Raw genomic sequence first — 18,181 nt, 5'->3', positions numbered from 1 at the left:
GGACACCTGCATTCTCCCATCATGCAATGGTGTGCGTTCCATCCCAGGTACCACATGCTTCCACATGCTTCCACACGTCCAGCCTGCAGCAGGACAATGGGACCCCAGGGGAGACTGAGTAGCTCCCCCTCACCCAGGAGTATGAAGTAACTCACCCATCCCGATGGGAACATCCCACCGCAAATTCTAGTAGATGACACCTTTCCCAGGCGCGATTATGCCTGGTGTTTGTAGCAGCACAGCACATTGATCCGTGGTCAGAGTCCGGACAACTTCTATCTTCTGTGACTTTTATACCTTTAAGGTATTGGGTGTCTTGCCAGGGGTCCCCAGTCTGGTGTATGAGGAAATAGGCCTTACTTACCAGTCGATTACTCCAAATATATTAAATCCAGAGACAGTAGTTTGATTTACCTGGCCAAGGTGGTTTTACCTGGTAGAAATTTAGTCCGCTACTTTACTATTCTATTTTCCCTCTCTATCAACTCTGCTGTTTGCTGATTATTGGGGACATGGAATCTGCATTTAATGTCATGCTTTTTTCCCAGTCTTGCACATCATGACCTTTGAAATGTGACCCCCAATCACTGTCTATTTGATGAGGGTATCCATACATGGCGCTCAATTTCTTTAATCCCCTAACGATGGCAGTTGGCTTTTTACTGGGTTCGGTGAGGTCTTGGATTAGGCCAGACACAATGTCCCCACAAACCAAGACATGCTTATTTATGGGGGGGGGGGGGCATATCATTAACTCATCAATCCTTCATTGGTTGACAGCTTTGATGGGTGGCCCGAGACTCCTTTGGCAGTTGCTTTGGTTGTTATTTAGAACACACTCAATTAAACAAGTTACTGTAGTTCAAGAGCAATCTGGTGTCGCTGACAGCATGTCAACGTACCCAGGCGCTCCTCTGATGCACCCAAGATGCTGCATCTACTGAAGGGTCAGTTGCGAGAGTTCCTGCCTGGGCTGGGGCACCAATTTCCTGATTTCCAGTGGGTGTCCACACCTCATTAGCTGGGACGCAAAAGACAGTGAGGGCTGGCTCAGGCTTTTGCAGTTTAACCTAAATGTTTATTCACATATCCTGACCCCACAAGGACTTATTCATGATCATCTAGTCTTCAGCTTTCCATCGTGCAGGACATAGGGTTAATCCCTTTAAAACAACCCAACCATCAGTGCAACTAGTTAATAGCCAGGGCTCAGCATGGGTATCAATGCCCTGCACCGGGTGCCGGAGGTGAATTGGAGTACCTTGGCTTTCACTCCTGCAGTGAATGTGGCCTGAGCAGGTCCTTCAAAGACAGGGGTGTAGATGGCCTGTCTCCTTCCCAACTTCCTAAGAATTTGTTGTACCTCCTCCATAGATTTCCAAGTTACTACATGCCCTGGGAGGTCCCTGTCATTAGGGTGAGCCTCCTTGTAGGCTACAATAATCCCGTCTATGAGGGAATGAGTACTTGAAACCCCAAGCATGGAACAGGAGCTGCCAGGGGACAGGGTGTGTGGGGATGTTACTCCCTCTCTCTGCCTCCTGCCTGTCGCCCACCGTACTCACCACGCGCGGATGCTTCCCTGGCCTTTTGCTGAAAATTCCCAGCTCCATCAATCAGCTCCGGGGGCATATATTCTCTCATCATGAACATTTCCTGAATGGGGGGCTTCCCTGGATAGTTGGGGTTGCCGTTGCTGTGCTTTGCTTTCCTTTGCATTAGGGGTCAGACAGCATGGACTGATCATCTGTCTGCCTCTCGGTCGCCACAACATCCTCCTCCTCGTGTCCCTCGCTTGCCCAGGGATTCCCCCTGGTAGCATCCCGATCGGGCTTTATCACAAGTGCCGGGACCTAAATCCACGGAGTCCGCACCCTGCTGGCTTTGCAAAATGGAACGCTCAACTCTCCGACCGATTATCCTGCTCCCTTACCTTGTCTGCCAGTCCTGGAGCCAGCGCAGCACCACACGTCTTTCTCTAATCTCAGCTTCACGTCTCACTTCCTAACGTCAGCTGCAGCCTCTAGTTGGGCATGGATAGCCCTGTGAACCACCCACAGTCAAGGCCAGCCCCCGGCATGGCCCCTAGCTTCCCTTCTCTGCCGCAGCGTGCTCTGTGCAGTTCCTCAAACAAATGCATCAGGCCCCCTGGCATTTTCAGGGTCTCCCCGCTGTCACACAGAGGTCCCCAAGCATTTGGGATATGAGACACCTCTCCCATATGGAGGTCAGTGGCCAGCCCCGGATTTCCCTGTGGATGCCTCTTCCCTGGGGCCACCTGTTTCTTCTCCTGGCTGACGCAGCAATCGTGGCAATTATTTGCCACCTTGGGAGCTCCCGGAGTGCTCTGAAAGTGGCCCCCATGAATGGAAGCCAGGAGAGAAGGTGGAAAGAGGCAGGCCGCTCCATACAGTAAGTGGCAGGATTGAAAAGCAAGGGGACTTATTCACGAGGCCTGTCTTGGGCGGCCACAAGATAAGTAAATCTCTGCACCCTCGTGCCAGAACCTTAATAGTTCCTGGAGAAGTGTTAACAGGGTTTAATCATGTATTCAGCCCAGATGGTCTCAGCCACACCTTATCTGTCAAGGCTAAATCCTTGAAATGGCTGCTGGTGTGGGAATCGTAGGTGAAATGTAGAGCCTGAGGAGAGAAGATGAGGTGAGGGTCTTTCAGTTGCTTGGGTCCAGTTCACAGGTCAACCAAGGGCCATGCCCTCTCGGTGACCTCCCCCGACACACAGGCATGGGGTAAGCTGTTAGAGGGTCAAAATTTGTTGCCTGAATATTGTCATATGCAAACATATGTATATGTCAGTCCCCTCTTCTGGGAATCACATCAACAATAGTATGCACATCACGGTTCTGTGAGCTGCCAGACGCAAGGCAAGATCTGGGCATGTGATACCGAACAGACATGGCGGCTCTTGGAAAAACCTCCCTTGACTGTTTTGAACACTGAGGTTCAGTCAAATGCTGAGGGCTCTAAGAATGGGACCACTGACCGTTTTTAAAAATAAACTCCATTCTAGATGCCTTAATTGGTAATTCAATCTCTTCAATCAGGCCATTTCTATTACTTTCAGGGTAGGCTACTGGGTGAAAAAGTAGTATCTCTTGACTCATTGTGCTTTAATTCCATGACCTGTGAAGGCATTCTGAGCTTTCCAGAAAGTGATTGACGTATCTGGGTACGCGTGATTTCTCGTTCACTGTTGATATCACTTGAGCAATTACACATTGGGTGATGGGGAAGCTGTATAAGCTTTGGAATTTGAGAGGATGAAGGTTACATCTAGCCATCCAGAACTCTACTGCAGTGAGTCATAGCCCCAGAAATTTACCAGTATGGCTGCCTGACCAGGAGGAGACATAGAAAGTATATGTTGGAAATAATCTTCTCAGACTGAGCAAGCTTTGCCCACATTTTACTGTGAAACTTTTAGCTATTCTTGAAATGATGGAAGAGAAACCTATTTCTTGTCCCTACATGAAAAAAGTCAGTGTTCCTTCCCTCTCACACACGTGAACACATGAACACAATCTTTCTCTCTGTATTTGTCTCTCCCTCTCTCTCCCCACAAATCCCTCAAGATGAGTGATATTCAGAGTAAGCAATTACCAAGAAATAGAGTCATTTTTCTTGGGAATTATTACTCATCAAAAATTATTTATAGAGAAGCTTTGACAGTTAGGTGAGTATAGTTTAATACTAGGAATTCATCAGAGGCTTTTAAAAGATTATCCTGGTGTTTTGTTTTTTTTTTTTTTAAACCTTAGAGGTATATGGCTTAGCCACCTTTGTAGAAATATTTTATGGAAGAAAAGGATCATTTTTAAATTCACCAAGAATGAAAAGACATTTTGTCATTGAATGCTTATAAAAATTTTGACTGCTCTTCCTTTTTTTTCACTAGAGGGAAAAAAAAAGGAAAATGATTTTTATGACTTTTCCAGAATTTTAGAGTACTTTCTTCCACAGATGAGATCATTCCTCAGTGGTATTTCCATTCAGAAAAACCACAAACGTTTTTATGTCTTTTTCCTCATGCAGATTTTAATGGAACACCGTGTCAAAATAAAAAGAAGCTCATGTGTAAGCTGTTTTTAGATTGCCATGAGACTGATTTCATGGCATTTGTGAGTAGGTCTTTGAAACCGCTCTTTGAATTTGGCCTAAAGAACACTTTTAACTGGTTATTAGTAACTTCTAGTTAGAGGAGTGTGGAAATGAATTGCTTCCCCACCAAGTATATTATAACTCACGTACCTCACATCACCACACACGCCCGTCTGACACCCATAATTGGTTCTCTAGCAGGAGAGAGGACACTTGTGTTCTGGAACGAGGAGAGGCAGATAAAAGCACTGTCTGTGGTCCGGTCACACTATGCTTCCTCCTCTTCCATGGACTTCTACTTAATGCTGTCACTGAGACAACAACAATCCTATGACTCGTTCATGTCCCAACTGTTCCACTTTGGTCTAGGGCTTTTCACACCTCAGACCGTTGTAATCAACTTTCCCACTGTAGATAGGGTTGGTTCGATGTCTCAAGACGGCAGGCAGTGTTTTGGGTCCTCAATGTGTGATAAGCCCACAGTCAAAACCATTTACGTATAATATGCTTATTACTGATTTTCACACATTGGTATGCTTTGTATCAAAGACTGCTTGATTTGAAAATGCAAAATAAAAAGACTGTGCATTTCCCAGCAAGTCAACCCAAGCTCAGCTTTAGGCAGATAGAACCAAGATTGATAAGGTAACTGGTTAACCCCCTTCCCCCAGATGATAGCCATAGAAAGAGGGATCAGAGGGGCACCTGGGTGGCTCAGTTGGTTAGGCGTCCACCTTCGGCTCAGGTCATGATCTCACTGCTCGTGAGTTTGAACTCTGCGCTAACAGGTTGGAGCCCGGAGCCTGCTTCGGATTCTGTCTGCATCTCTCTGCCTCTCCCCTGCTCGTGCTCTGTCTCTCTCTCTCTCTCTCTCAAATATAAAAAATGAAACACACACACACACACAAAAAAAAACTAAAGAGAGGGATCCCAACTCACACTTGTTTCTCTGAAAATACATGACTCCAATGATGCTATACAATTTTGAGTATTACTTTACAGTATTATTCACTAATATAAATAATGAATTAAATGTATTATTGTTCGTAAATATTATACATCTGGCAAGTTCCAGACCCCAAAGATTTATCCTATTCTAAGGTGTTCAAACAGTAACATTCTTTCATGTGATGGGGACAGTGCTCTGTGTGCCAAAGCAGACATCTGAGAACATTTGAACCATGCTCCCAGCTGAAAGTGCCCAGGCGAGCATCATTAACATCTAGAAAGACTTGCGTCAGTGGTTACAACAGGGAACTCGGGACCAGGATCAGTTGTGCAGCCCACATTGAAGTTGATCCAAACCTAGAGATAAACGTAGCTCAAGTGCATCACAGATTCATACCAGAAACCAGTGAGGAAACCACGAGTAAAAAAGAGCATCTGCTGAAATTCGACTTTTACTAAATCCTCAGAATGAAATGGTATGAAATTCACCTCGATCGTCTATGAGGCAAACTGGCAAAAGTTTTGCTCTCTGCTAACTTTGTGCTAGAGGGAACCTGAGAATTTATTTTATAGGCATTTTTCACAGAAATGTTCAATGTCAAAGCAATAAGATAGAAGACAGCCCAGGGTCTAATGATGGACTAATCCAGACGTTTTCTTAATAAAAGAAGGAAGGTTATCTTTATCAGGTAATATTGATATTTCAGAGCTGGAGAGAAGCCCTAGGCTCATCCAGCCTAACCCCGTTTTTCCAATCTAAGGAAGCTGAGGTCCAAAGGGGCAAATGACTCACTCACATCACACAGCAGAGAGAGAAATGTTAGAACCAAAGTTAAAACCTCAGATACTAGCTTTTATGCCCATCCATCCTGCCTCTGAGGCCACTTAGCCCTAACACACTACAAAAGACAACTTTCGCTCAACCTAGTAAGGGTTAAAGGTTCTACAGTAAATTTGGAGTCAAGAGGTAATAAAAGTGAACTGAATGATTGTGTTTCCCCAAGTTCATACTTTGAAGCCCAATGTAATGACATTAGAAGGTGGAGCCTTTGGAGGATAATTAAGTTTAGAAGACGACAGGAAGGAATTAGTGCCCTTCTGAGATGAGGAAGAGACACAGGGCTTCCTCTGTCCGCTATGGGAGGACAGGGCCAAGAAAACGGCCATTTGTAAGCCAGGAACAAAACCCTCGCTGTTGGCATCCTGATCTCAGCCTTCCAGCCTCCAGAACTGTGAGAAATAAATGCCTGTCATTGAAGTCACCCCCAGTCTATGGTACGTTGTTATGGTAGCCCAAGCAAACGAAGATAAGCAGCGCTCCCCGAAAAGTCGGCGGTGGCCTAAGGCCACACGGAAGGTCTCTTGCAAGAATCTAGCAAGGTGTCTCCTGTCCTCCGTGTCGAAGTGGAGACTTTGACCAGCGCTGTATTCAAGGCTGTGCATCTGACCACACTGACTAATCGGATGCCCTAAAGCAAGTGTGCTCGACAGGCACAGTTTCCTGGTGAATATTGCAGAGTTGTTGAGCACTGATAAATTTCTGTCCTGAGACTTGACAAATTGAATCTCATGACACCATCTATTTGCGGCTACTTCCCGTAAGAAAATATTCTCGAAATAATTTTGTTGACCCAAATACCTAAATATTAAAAAACAGCAAGCAAACAAACAAGACAAATCAGGGCCCTTTTTATGTAACTTGGATTTGAAAATATTCTACTTTTTAAATTATTTATGGGAAATACATTCTCCTGACAAGGAAGTGTAAGACTATTCTAGCTTTATGCATTTTAACCTGTAGTTCAGTACTGCTGGGATTTATGGGGGGCGGGGGGAGAGGTTTGAATAGTTATTAGTTAAATCTTGAGCATAGCAGAAACAATTTTAAAATTGTTTTTTATTTGGATTTCTTATCCCAGATCATGGTATATTTACATATCACAAATATTTCTGGGGCAAGTACTGTGTATGAAACCCTATAGTAAGCAAATTGTGAGATTTAAAATAAAGGTGGCGACAACGAAATTAAACAATAGATTTTGTGCAATCTAACACAGAGAGGCACATATATGAATGATTCTAATTCAAAGTGTACTGTCACATATGTTATATAATGGATACAAAACAATTACCATGGAAATAAAGGGGAAGGTGAGAAAATTTCTAAAGAATGATTGGTGGAGGAAATATGAGGAATTGTGGAGACTGTCTGACAAGAGGAAAAAAGTCCTAATATGGAAAAAAAAAACAACCAAAGCCTGAAAAAGACTGGATATGTTTGTGCACAGATGTGTAAAACTGTGCGTGTGCTGAATGCAGAAACAGAGGCAAAACTGGAAAATTAAATGGGTGCTTAGATATCTATAAAATTATTCTTTCTTTAGGCTGAGCTTAGACATTATTCTTAGTTGGCCAAATCAACAATGTGATCAGGATTGTTGATTTAAGCAAATGTCTGGTAGAAGAAAAAGGATAATTTGGGTTCTAGGAATTATAGTGACGGGAAATGATTTTATTAATCTACTTACTCATTTTTTAAAAAATTACTTATTGAGTGCCAACTACACATCAGGGAATGTTCTAAGCTGTGGTAATATAGCACAGAACAAAATCAACAAAATATTCTCAGAGATCTTACATTTCAGTGGAGATAGCCAATAAAATATTTCTAAAAGAGTTGTTATATATCAGTAATCTATATAACAATAACATATAATAACACATATATAAGATGTTAGTATAACATGTAAAAAAACAATAATAATAATAAAGGAATACATTACATTAGAATGTTAAAACTACTATTGAAAAATAAGTCAAGAAGAAAATTGAGTTCCAGGATGGACTGGGCAAATTTAGGATATAAAAAATGGTGTCAGAGACAAATACATAATTTAGCCTGAGCAGTTAGAAGGATGGAATTGTCATTAGCTTGAAATGGAAAGGTCTACAGTTAGTGTAGATTTGGGGAACAGAGATCAGGGCTTGTTTTTGGCAATGCTATGTTATATATGTCTATTGGAATTTCAAGTTGAAATGTTGAGTTAACAGTTTGATAAATGAGTCTGGACTTCAGAGGAGAAGAATAGTCTGGAGATTTACATTTAATATTAACTTAAGTATGTCATTTAAAGCCTTGGGACCAGACGAAATCACTAGGGGAATGAATGTAGATAGAAATGAGAAAAGTTTCAAGGACTGCTCTATGATGCACTCCCAAACTAAAGTGATCGGGAATATGAAGGCAAAGGCAATGAGAGAGAAGGAGAAGCAGTGACCAACCGGTGAGGGGGGGAAACCAAGTATGTCGCTGTTCTGAGAGTATAGTGAAGGAACTGTTTTCAGGAGGGAAGCGTGATCCAATGTGTCAAATGTTGCTGATAGGTGAAGTAAGGTGACAAGTGAGAATCAATCATCATATTTAGCAAAACAGAGTTTTCTGTTCACTTAGAGCAGTTTGGGGGAGTAACGGTGATTAAGCATCACTGAAGTGGATTAAAGAAAGGATCCAGTAGGGGTGCCTGGGCGGCTTAGTTGGTTCAGCATCCAGCTCTAGATTTCGGCTCAGGTCATAATTTCACACTTTGTGAGTTTGAGCCCCACTTTGGGCTCTGCGATGACAGTGTGGAGCCTGATTGGGATTCTCTCTCATGTCCTCCCCCACTCATGTTGTGTCTCTCTTTCTCTCAAAATAAATACATAAATGTAAAAAAACAAAGAACTCAGTATTTCCTGTTTCCTTGAAACAATCCAGGCTTACGCTAAATTTTAATTATTATTAATAGCATTTCTTTTTATTCTCAATAACATTCTAGTTACCATAGGGGAAGAAAAATAATTTTCCCTCTACCCATTTAGGTTCTTGACTAAGATCCCTCTCCCATGATAAAAGATTAACGAGAAAACTAACAAAATTTAATAGCTTGCATGCCTCCTGTATACATGGAAGATATCCAGGAAAGTGAATAACTTTCTGAAATGACATAAGCCACCACCTTAAATACCATCTCCAGCTAAAGACAAAGGATGTTGGGTGGGAGAGGGAGGTGTTACAGAAGTTGACCCAGAAAAGCACACAAACAAGTGTGGGATTGTTTTACGTTCCTATTTACGTGCCAATTTATGTTCTAGTCTTCTCCATCGATAAGTTTCTATAGACTCAGTCTTCCTCTTTTGCTAGTACCCAGAGGGAGACACCTTTAGAGATGGTGAGTTCATGTCTCTTACAAAAAGGTAAATTCTTCTCTGATTTTCAGAACTTCTCCTGTGTCTGCTGTTTCTTAAGAAATTGGCTCAAGATAAACCTTATGCCAAAAAGGCATCTTTCAGAGTGCTAGATTTTGCTTCTTTCTGCTACCCATTGAATGAAATCATCACCTTACTTAAAAAAAGAATGGGAGGAAAAAAAAAGAATGGGAGGAAATAAATAGGAGACAGCAACCTTACACAAGTTTCTAAAAAAGTTTTGCTGGAAAGAAAACGGGGAAGTAGCTAGAGAGGACTGAACTCAAGGATTTTTTGTTTAATTGTCTAGGGAGGTAGAATTTCCTGAAGTGTTTGATGTTGATGAACATTTCCATTAAAAAAAAAATAGTGATGTGGCAGACATAAGAGAGAATTCTAGAGCAATGTCTTTGAGAAAGGAGAGGATCTTGTGCAGGGAGGGAGGCTCAGGCTCATGCAGGTGCATTGCTGGTATTTAGCAGCAGGAGAGAGGGCAGAGAAAATTTATGAGCTGACATAGGAAATACAACCCAGACCTAAAAGTGAATATGAGAAGTAAGTGAGATGACTCATTTTCAGAAATATCAAGTAAAAGCTGTGCTGTCTAGTTAGCAGGTTTACAACTCCTCCCCCACCACACAATGGAGTCCCAAACCCTGAGACACTTCACTTCCTGGTTCTTCCCCTCTCCATTTCCGGAGCTTATTTTTCCTGGGCTTTGCAATGAGCATGTGCCAAAGAGCTGAAGTCTCTGTGTCACCCCAAGGAATGTACATTTGTTCCAGTCAGACTGCTTTTTGGCCTCACATGGGCAGAGGCGACTTCCGGGTAAGGCTATAGCCTCTGTAGTACTCAGCCAATGAGGAATCAGGGGAGGGACTTCCCGCTAGGAGACACATTGCCTGCCATAACCAGTCCTGAGTGTGGCTGTCCTTCAGACACCTGCTCTCGCAAGAATGTTGATTCAGGTCTCACCTCGCTGGGCTCCAAGTCCCCGCCGCCCTCCTTTGATTGGCGCTGTGGGCTTGTCACAATGACGATGGGGTAAATGCTTAGAGACATGAGAAGAGAGAAGAAATTATTAAATACCTATCTAGGAGATGGTAAAAGAGCACAGAATAGGGAAATGTAGGAACAGTGGTGGATGGCAAGCAGTAAGGGACATTTTGGTCCAAGTCAGAAATTCCGTGGAGAATTATCACGTAGTTCATGTGAATGGGACAGAAGAAGTAAACACGGAGCAAGGGACCCAACCACCGTTAGGAGGTAGATTTTGTGGGTGATGAAGAAGGAGAATCACAAATCCCTTCAATACTCTCTGGGATAGAAGAATGGTGGACCCTTTATTGTACGTTAATGGAAGAAGTCCTAGGTGAGACGCTAAATGAAGTGAGAAAAACGCTTCGTAGAGATCTTTATACTTGGAGAAAGCTATGTTAATTCTTACAAGTACAGATTTGAAAATTTGATACAGATTAAGGTGAAGAACATGGACCTGAGAGGTTTATAAAAATGATTTTTGAAAGCTGGAACATGGAGCTCTTTTGACAAAGAAGGAATTATAATATCAGGTAAAGAACCCTGCAGGATTTCAATACTTTGTTATATCTGACGTCTAGCATAACGTGTGGCAAATAGATATCCGGTGAGTGTCCATTGTGCAGAGGCAGGCTGCCCCCAAATGTGCCACGTGGGCATTTTGATTGTTTTAAACAAAAGTCACTTAAGTGAGGGGCGCCTGGGTGGCTGTTAAGCATTCAATTCTTGGTTTTAGGTCAGGGCATCATTTCACGTTTCATGGGTTTGAGCCCCTCATCAGGCTCCACACCAGCAGTAAGGAAGTTGCTTGTATTCTCTCTCTCTGCTTCTCTCTCTGCCCCTCCCCTCTCTCAAAATAAATAAGCTTAAAAATATATATTATATAAAAAGGTCACTTAAGAGACAGTCTTTGCAAAAAGGACAATCAAACCCTCTTCTGCTCCCCTGAAAACAGAAAATAAACCTCCCTCCTTGGACCTGGAGGTAAAGACACATCCTTATCACCAAAGTTAGGAACCTGAAAAGTAAGAAGGCTGTATAAATAACCCTTGTTACTTTTACTAATTTACTACCACACCCCCAGCGCTGCTTAGAATTCCTTACTAATTAATGCTCCCTAAGTTAAGTTGTCTGTCCTGTCAGTTCCTCACAGATTTATTGTCTCTTTGTCTAAAAAACGTAAAAACTGCCTGGTGGGGCTGTTTCTTTAGGTCTCACTTTCACTACTGAGACTCCAAGTGCACATAATAAAAATTTTTGTGTTTTTCTCCTATTAATCTCATGTACATTTAAGGCTAGTCCTGCTGGAAATGCTTGAGTGGCAGAGGGATAATTTTCCTTCCCAACAATAGAATAGAGCAAATAAACAAGCAAATATATCCGTATGATAAGAACAAAACAGAAGAAACAGTCTTTTTTTTTTTTCCCCCAAAATGTTTGCTGCCCAAATCAGGTCAAGAAGTAAGGAAATATTATAAGTAAAACAAAGGGAGACCTTTTTATTACTGTATTTTTAGAAAAAGGAATATGATATTTTTAATAAGGCTGTCCATCTACCTTTCCTTAATTCATTCAATCCTATCCCTTTGGATACTTTTAGTGAATATATTATAAATATAGTTCTATGCGTACAATACCTGATTCAGAATATAGAAAACAGGTATATAGATTGTTCTAAATAAACGAAATCACTGGATGTGATTTTAAAATAATTTCAGTAATATAGAGATTATACTACAAACCTTGTAAATGAAATATTAGACTTTATTTATAATCAAACTTAGACATGCAATCAGAAAAAGCAAGGTTGCAAAGACTATTACAGCACCAGTATATATTACATAATACATTGATATATTTATGACCTTGTTCAAAATACATGTGTCTGTGATCTATAAACATGGGCCGATTGTTAGAAGTGACCAATTACGATTTTCCATCATGGCAACTTCTAACAATTCTTTAAACTAGGTTTTACACGTCACAAGCTTTGGCCGGTTCCTGGGGTCCCTCTGTATAGTATACGTTTCTACCTGCAGCCCAGCTCTGACTGACACGAATGATTGAAAAGCTTTAATTACACCTTTCTAAGCCCGAGTGGTTCTATGACCACAACTCAAGACGAATATGTTCTTTCATCCCACAAGGACACGCTTAGGACCTCACAGAGGTCGATGAGGCTTTTGTGTAAGGAGTTGCAGTGGACAGCTTTTACTTTATTTTGAACCAGAAGGGTATCTGGTTTGCTACACTTCAGTTTGCTCCACTGTTATGCCCATGCTAATATAAAGAACTGAAACTCAGTCACCCCAGCTTTTTCCTCAAACTCCCTAAGAACACTAAGGTCCTCCAAAAAAAAAAAATGGCCGGCCCTAAGAGCCTTCATGAAGTAATTTTTGGCTTTAGAAAGTGGAGATCAGCTTTAAGAATTCCCAAAAGAAAGGAAAAGGCACTTCTGCTGGTTTACTCGACACCCCCCGCCCCGAGGATCTAAATCTCTTCAGTGAAATGCCACCTGAGGACCCGGGCTGCTTGCTCTGAACTGTGTTCGTGTGTTAGTATATTGTTTCCAACCCTGTCTTCTATCCCCCACCCTTATCCCGTACATTATGTGATTTTTCTTTTTTTTTTTTTTTACCTTATCGATACAACCAGGTGAAATGCACTTTATGTCTATGACTATAAAGCAGTAAAAGGCAAAACAGTGAACCGAAATACTTCTTCAATGTATTTTTTATATTTCTAAAGGCAAAAAGTCGTGCAGCTGAAATAGGTTACTTACTCTTCAGCCTTAGTCTCTGACAGGCAGTCTTTTTCAATAAAACTCAAATATGGAGTTAAAACAAAGATGGGGTGCAGAGAGCATTGCAGTAGTTTTCAGGATCTTTTGTCTTCTCCATTGATGTCAGGAGACCGAATTCACCTGCTCTCAACAGGTGCTGGCTAAAAGAATTGTCTAACAGACCTTCAAACAATAAAAACCAACAATGTCTACATGGATTTCTAAGCAGCTACTTTTTTTTTTAAATTTCAAAAACTGTGACATGCTACTGTTACAATTCAGTTTTAATCAAGCCTGAGAAAGCCTATCTCTGCATCCGTAAGGCTTTTTCAACCTGGAAATAATCAGTTTAAACTGTGGCAAAGTTGAAAAACAGCTCTTTATTTGTGTTCCATTAGGCCCAGTTGAAACGGTCTCATTAAATAGGCATAGTTATTCAACCTCTGGAGCTTAGTTTACCTTAGAGATGGACGAGGCAATTCCTAAAGCACCTGGTTTCAGAAACGACCTGAGCTTCAAGTAAGCAGCAGTCAAAATAGCTCACATACATATACCATGGTAAAATTAAAAATAAATAAATAAATAAATAAATAAATAAACAAATAAAATAAAATAAAATAAAATAAAATAAAATAAAATAAAATTTAAAATGTTTACTGATCTGTGATCCAGAGCTAACAGGCCACTGGACTGGTCGCGACCCAACAGAACACAAAACCAGGTGTTGTATCACGAGACATAAACCGCAACCATCTGCATTGCTCAGAATCACTTTACTCCAATGCTTCAGAAAAAGTGCTGGCAACTGAGTTTGGGGTTTTATCTCCTTCCCTTTCCCTTGTCTCCTTTAGAGAGGTGTTAAAAAACTGGCAATGGTGGTCCAAACAGAAGAAGTGCGAATTGCCAGTGAAAAAGCCATTGGCGGGCAAAGTCTACCATGAAAGGGGAAAAGATTTCTGAGACAGCCAGATGCTCCTAGGTAGGTAGGAACTCACCGACTTGCTTACTGCACCTCAGTTGTTAGCACCGAAATGAAGAGAAAGAATTATGATGATAGCATTATTATAGTAACTCTACGGGCTATGTCAAGACAGAACAAAATGCCAACTCAATGTCCTCACTGCAAAGTGCTGCAAAAACATACTGCTATTAATTATTATTATTATACTATCATTAATTATTATTACTAGTATGAGCCAGGCACCATGCTAAAAAAAAATTTCGTGTATTATCTCATTTGATTATCAGAACAACTTGAAATTAGGTACTATTTTAATCACCATTTTTTGGACCTTAATTTTATAGAGCTACAACAATTTCAAGCTCAGAAGCAGAATCAAGTTTTAAATTTGCACCGAAGTTGAACAAAGAAGACTTTATTCAAAGCTATTGCAATAGGAGAGAGAGGTAAAACACAGTCTAAACTCAATTCCACTAAAATAAAAGGGCTGGGGGGCTTTTAAGAGTTGGGGTTAGAAACAGATCTTAGTCCAGTGTGTTTGCTACTTAGCTCTTTCCAAAGGGACGGTCACCTTTTTTTATAACTTCGTGACAAGAAATAGTTTTAGAGTTTGGAGCAGGGGGTTCTCTGAAATTAAGCTTCTTCCCCCACTTTCAAACCACACAGAGACTTAAGAGGTTGGGGCACAACCTTCTTTGACGATGACATTTCAAAGCAGTTGTTCCCAGGTTCTTGAGAAAGACATTCTGGTTGTAAAACTGGCAAGAGGCTTTAAAAAGATTTACATCCCAAAGGGGACACAGAAAGGATTTATAATTACGGGTTTTCTAAAGTAACCGCTCCCCAGAAAGGGAGGTCAGAGGTGTAGAATCAGGAAGCAGTCTGCCTAAAGTTCAGTCCAACTGTGGGGAATTTTAAGGCTATCTTAGTCAGTGATCCGAGTCAAACTTATTCCTTCCCTCAAGATCCCCATCTCTGCGTGTATGAGAATCTGTAGTAGGGAAAACAAACAAACAAACAAACAAAAACAACCCACCAAAAAAAAAAAATGTCTTTAAACTCCCTACTTATTCCTTTACTTCATTGAGTTTTAGTTTCCCCATTCCTAGAATGAGATTTTGGTAGATATTTAGATCTTAAACCATACCTTGTAAGACCCTGGAGGGAGGGATGTGGGAGAGAGGTTAAGGAGTTAAGAGGTGCCCATGATTGGTGAAGAAGTTCAGAGATGGGCAGGTATGTCCCACAGGGCCCTTGCTTCAAGGACAGATCTGTGTATCAGTTTTGCGAAACAGACTTCTGCTTAAGGCTTCATTTAGAAATAAAAACAGGGAAGGGGATTGCCTTGGGAAGATAAAGTGTGATTACTGCTAGGTAAGATCATATTTCACATGTGTTAGATGTATAACCTATTATAATTCTCTAGAACTCTCTAGACCAGAAGAAATTTCAGAACATCCAAAGATCAAAAAAATTCCAAGGACTAAGAAGAAAAAATGAGCTCTTTATTCTCCTTTATAGAAAAAAACCATTCTGTATAAATATGTGGCCACTACATAGTCATAAACAATTCATGAAGACACGATCTATTCTCAATCAGATGTGTAATAAGAAAGCATTACTCACCTAATGCTACCCTATCCCTACCTCCACACAAATGAACGTGCCTGTATACACCAGGGTGTGCTAACCATTAATCTAAAAATCAGGCACAGAGCCATAGGAGATGGCTTTTGTCTGCATAGTGTTTTAAGTACATTTTTCCCATACATGAAATGCACCAGAACATTCTGCATAGTGGCAGCGGCTAATGAGTGATACAAAAACATTATTTGCCAGATCCTGATACACTAAGACTTTGATTTATAACATACAAAGGGAAGGGTGGCATGATTCATGATCTCTTCTAATTTAAATTCATTTATATTCCAAAGTTTTATTCATTGTGGCTTTTTTTTTACAGCAAAATGCGTTCTCAAATAATTAATTTAGTATAACTCGGCATCTCCTCCTCCTTTCAACCTTCCCCCAAACGTACTTTCTGTGGAACGTACATTGTGATGAATGCACTAGATATTTCCTCCTGGGGTTCAGGATGTCCCCAGTATTTAATCTCCTGGTAGTCAGATTTGATTCAGAAACGTTTTCTCGTAAGACTCAAGATGACAGTTAGTTAAACCTCTAGATCAGGCTCCCAATGCCCATGTTTGCGCTTGTTGCTGTGTTCCCGACACGTTTCCTAGGGCAGCAGAAAAAATCCCTTTTTTTGTGCGGCTCTCTCATGGTCTGAGGCAAGCCCTTCAGCCTGTGGGAAATAAAAAAGATGAAGTTATAGAAGAAAGGACCGATTCAAGGTGAGGAGAGTAGTCGAACCCTGGGAGTCTGTAAAAATGGAGTACTATCGGGAATGAGACCTTCACCTTGGCCACCCTCATGGTTACCATCCATATTCATTGTTCACTGCCGCCTGTGGGGATGCCTACTGGATGCATTTTTCTCAGGCTACAGCTATTGCCTCACAACAGACATACTCTCTCCACTACACCATTATGGAAGAGAACAACTTCATATATATATATATATATATATTTTAAACTTGGAGCTACTAACCACAAGAAACAACTGTAAAATGATTTTTTCAAAGCTTGTAATTATATTGTGCTTTACCATGTACAGACTAGTATGTAGTCCATCCTATCCACAGAAAGAGGCATGCTTTTCAGCCAGAAAATTTATTTGTTGATAGAAATTACTTGTGTTCTGGTAAACTTGCTGTCAGGGAGAAAAAAAAAAAAAGAATATTTAAGGGCACCTAGTTGGCTCAGTCGGTTAAGCATCCGACTTTGGCTCAGGTCAAGGTCTCACAGATTGTGAGTTCAAGTCCCACATCGGGTTCTGTGCTGACGGCTAGGAGTCTGGATCCTGCTTCAGATTCTGCGTCTTCCCCTCTCTCTGCCCCTCCCTGGCTTGTGAGCTCTCTCACTCTCAAAAATAAATAAATAAACATTAGAAAAAGAACCACTATTTATAGCATTTGACCACTTCCATGCTGCACATTCCCACTTTGGATGACTTGATCAGTGTATTGCCACTGAATGCGGAACTAGGAGGGCAGTTTCTACGAGCCTGAACTAGTTGGCACTCTACCAGTTTCAATGAAATGTGAAAGACAGGAACCCAAATGTATTTGTTATTTTTGCAGTGCAATTCAGGACCATGTTAGATCAAGAGACAAGTGATTACGACATGGGAATTTAATCTTCGGACTTTATTCCTTTAGATATGGTACGAAATTGATGTTCAAATAGGGAAGAACATCTTTCTGTTGTTGGCTTTTTCACACAGAAATGACTTTAATACTTGATGATCTTGGCAACATAGACAGCTATCCCTCGAAGGCAGAAGAGTGAGTGAAATTTCTGCCTGAAGGTTGGGCAGCCTTTGAGTCAATATGCATTTTGTATGCTTAAGGTACCCTTCTGACCCATTCCAGATCCTTCTGTGAGCAAAATCTCATCATCCACCCCTTACCTTAGAAAGATAGGCTTTGATGGATCCGCCTCGTGAGAGATAAAAGGAGGACTGTTTTTGACCCGCCAACAATTTCCTACCACAAGGGACACAGTCATCTCCCGGGAGATGTTAGATCGTTGGTTCAACCCAGTGGTTTAAAGCCAAGACAACACCTTGCTGGTGCACGTGCTTTCTCAGGGGGCTCCTGCTCTCAGGTCTTTTACATGGATGTGCAGCCACCAGGGAAGAACACGTCCAGTAGAGTTGCAACACCGTCCCCTGGAGGGTGACCTCACGTTTCCTGTCAGAAAGAGATGAGATTTATCTCATGGGAGTGTCTGGTTCGGGCCCCTTCTTCCGGGCTGCGCAGATGGCGTGCTCTCCAGATGGGGTGTAAGTGTCCTGGGGCAGAGTCTGTCCTGCGATCTGGGAGCCCCGGCAGCTCAACCGAGACGGAGCGAGCGTTTTTATGTGTGCTCCGAAGCCCTCTCCTCCAACATGGCTTTTTTCTTTACTTTTTTTTTTCTCCACGAGAGAGCTGAACCCCATCCTGCCACTCTCTCAGTGGTTCTGAACTCCAGTTGTCAAGAGGGAGAG

Source organism: Acinonyx jubatus, chromosome D3 (genome assembly GCF_027475565.1).
Source record: "Acinonyx jubatus isolate Ajub_Pintada_27869175 chromosome D3, VMU_Ajub_asm_v1.0, whole genome shotgun sequence".
Classification (NCBI taxonomy): domain Eukaryota; kingdom Metazoa; phylum Chordata; class Mammalia; order Carnivora; family Felidae; genus Acinonyx; species Acinonyx jubatus.
Note: the sequence above shows the minus strand (reverse complement) of the source record.